This window comes from Otolemur garnettii, unplaced genomic scaffold, assembly GCF_000181295.1.
Source record: "Otolemur garnettii isolate 467f Iridium unplaced genomic scaffold, OtoGar3 scaffold00124, whole genome shotgun sequence".
Classification (NCBI taxonomy): Eukaryota; Metazoa; Chordata; class Mammalia; order Primates; family Galagidae; genus Otolemur; species Otolemur garnettii.
In genome coordinates, this window is record NW_003852519.1 from 3,482,641 (window position 1) to 3,486,169 (window position 3,529).

The window sequence follows — 3,529 nt, forward strand, 5'->3', positions numbered from 1 at the left end:
AAAAATTGCCAATGCTGACTGTATTTCAAGTCGTCATGGTGGGGTATTGGGAAAAGTTTTCAATTAGCAATAATTGCGCCTCAGATAAACCTCATTGGCTATGATACCACTAATGTGCAAAGCTGGTTTCTGTTTTCTTTTTCTTTTTTAAATAAGAGTAAATAGAGAACTTCAGGACAATCAGATAAACATATTAGAGAGGTGCTGTGTTATAAGGTGAAAATAAAGTATTAAATGGCGAAGAGATGCATGTATTTTGTTAATAAAATTATTATAGGAGATGAATATTAATCCTTTGCAACCTTATAAAGAGTATATTCTCTTTTTTTGTTGCAGTTGTTATTGTTGGTTAGCTGGCCTGGGCCGGGTTCATACCTGCCAGCCTTGGTGACTGTGGCCGGCATCCTAACCACTGTGCTACGGGTGCTGAGCTGAGTATATTCTTTTTTAACAATCATGTGAATTTATACATACTTGAGCACCTATTTTATCTTCAGCAGATATCCTGCCCTAAGAAAGGAGCATAAATTACAGTAAAATTTCTAAAACTGGTTTCCTACAGTTTCATGAACATGTAACTTAGAACTGAATCAATTTAAGTCAATGACCCACTTTACAGATTTTTTTGCACTGAAAACTTTGTACTACAGGGAGAGATTGAGGGAAATGTAAACTATGTACAATTATCCTTAGCTAATTTCACCTATCTCTGTAATTTCAATAATTTGTATCTCCAGAGATTTGTTCCATAAACCAGCAGCAAGAAGAGGAAAAACAACATTATCTTTTAAAAAATGTGGTTAAGGATCATAATGACGCAAGTTAAACAATATTCTCAAATGTTGGTGTGTAGCAGAATCATCTCCAGAGCTTATTAAGATAGATTGCTGGGTTTCTGATTCCATAAATTTGGAATCAGGCCCTGGAATTTATATTCCTAACAATTTTTTTTTTTTTAGACAGAGTCTCAAGCTGTTGCCCTGGGTAGAGTGCTGTTACATCACAGCTCAGAGCAATCTCCAACTCTTAGGCTTAAGCAATTCTCTTACCTCAGCCTCCTGAGTAGCTGGGACTACAGGTGCCTGCCACAATGCCTGGCTGTTTTTGGTTGCAGTTTTCATTGTTGCTTAGCAGACCCAGGCTGGTTCAAACCCACCACCCTAGGTGTACGTGGCCAGCGCCCTTGCTGACTGAGCTATGGGTGCTGCCTCCTAACAAATTCTTTTTTATTATTATTTTTAATTTTTTTTTTTTTAAGGATGCAGATGGGGCTTGTCCTGGGGCATGCTTTAAGAGTCACCAATTTTGGAGCGTCGTTGTACTCAGAAAGCTATGATTTCTCCTGGAGAGCAAATGTTTTAGGCAAAATTTTTTTTGGCTTCCCTAAGAGGCATCAACTTTCCTCTCCAGCCCACATTACTCTTTCACTCTCTGCCAGGCAAGTTAGCTTGCTGACCCTATGCTGTGTATACACTGACCATTCCCATATCCTGCCTTTCATTTCTGCTCTCCCTCCCCCAAAGCCTCATCTCTGATAGAAAGCTTTACCTAGCTTTACAGGCTAGAAGAATCTCAGTTTTCTCTCAATGCCATGCATTTATTATTTATATTTATTTCTAGGACTAAGCACTTGGTACATACTCTTTCTTCTTTTTCTTTTCTTTTCTTTTTTTTTTTTTTGACACAAAGTTTCACCCAGTCACCTTGGGTAGAGTGCCATGGCATCATAGCTCACAGCAACCTCAAACTCTTGGGGTCAAGCAGTCCTCTTGCTTCAGCCTCCAAAGTAGCAGGGACTACAGCTACTGGCCACATTGCTGGGCTAGTTTTCTGTTTTTAGTAGAGACAGGGTCTTGCTCTTACTACCTCATTTCTCCTAGTCTGGAATTCCTGAGCTCAAGCAATCCTCCTTCCTCGTCTCCCAGAGTGCTAGGATTACAGGCATAAGGCACCGTGCCAGACTTTCTTTCTTTCTTCTTCTTCTTCTTTTTTTTTTAGACAGAGTTGCCCTTGGTAGAGTGCCGTGGCATCACAGCTAACAGCAACCTCAAACTCCTAGGCTCAAGCAATTCTCTTTCCTCAGCCTCCCAAGGAGCTGGGACTACAGGGCAGACTTTCCCTATTGTCTTCATTCTTCCTGTCATCCCTGCTTTCACCCAAATGCCTCCTACTTAAAGTATTTTTGGCTTCTCCTCTTGCTTCAAAAGAAATGTCTCTTTTGAACTCTCATGAACAGAAAACTTGATTTCCCTCCTGTTTTGATATTTCCTTTGTGAATTACTTGTGGTCTTAATTTCTCCTAATAGATTGTAAACTCATGAGAAACCTGGCCTACGGTATCAAACTTTTAAACCCCAAGTGCTTTGTACATAGTATGGCTCCATAAATGCATTTTTATGACACAGGGAAAACATATGCAAAATGTGGGGTGGCTTTTACTAACAGGGCAAGTCATTACTGCTTCACCAAATGTCACTGCAAAGCTTGCTCCTGAAGCCAGGCCCTCAGGACTCTCCCAGATTGTCACCAACCTGCCAGAGACCCTGTGCAAATCACAGAATGTCACAATTGTTTGCTTTATTGGATTTAGAGACCAGTGCATCTAGGTGACAGAGGAGCACTTGGTCCTGTTAGGTTTCACAATCCCAATTTAAACAATAACAATAACAATATTGTATACAGGTGCCTGAATGTTCTGCCAGGTGATTTTATGTAATTAATTCCCCATTGAGTTTCTTGGATTATGATGACACAGCCCCTTCAGGAATTCCTATGGCGAGCAGATGAACTGATTTCCACTTTTTCTGCTTATTCAGATCTCATAAAGGCTCAGAAGCATGGACTTTCAGAGTTATGGAGCTAGCCCTCTCCTTCACCCCATTTAGCACAATTCTAGAGTCTTGGTGATCAGGTCAAATAATCCTCCATGACTCCATCTAAGTTCTATACTCTCTAAGGGAAGAATTGGAGAACATTTCTAGCTGTGAAATTCAATACTTCACACTTTTTTGCATCTCATAGTTCTCACATATTAGGAGAACACATATTCTTTCCTTTACTTCCAGATGTTCTCTAATACATATACTTAAATCTGCTATGAAGACTTAAAATCAGATTTGCCAATGAGTCCTTACAAATTAGCACATGATTTTAAATGTTAATAAAATACCATTTATTTTTGTAATATCTTAGGAACATATGCGTAATATGAGATTTCACTAAAATCTTTTCATTAACTTTCTTTTTTATTTCTCAAATGTCTATGTTTTTTCCATCTGAGACCAACTTGTTTGATCTTAAATGCTGATAGACATCTTGGAAGAAAATTCACACTTGGGGTAAGTCTCTGAGGCTCAAAGCTTTTGCATTTGGTGAAGAATTCATCTTTTGAGATTAGCCCATATCACAAAATCCCAAAACCAGAGATGCTGGCATGGATGTGGAGAAAAGGGAACACTCCTACACTGCTGGTGGGAATGTAAACTAATATGTTCCTTTTGGAAAGACATCTGGAGAACACTTAGAGAAC

At 39.2% G+C, this 3,529-nt stretch overlaps 1 pseudogene; it reads right to left on the minus strand.

The window, feature by feature from the left end:
- LOC111727804 lies at positions 1-124 on the minus strand (annotated as a pseudogene).
- Positions 125-3,529: the final 3,405 nt, after the last annotated feature.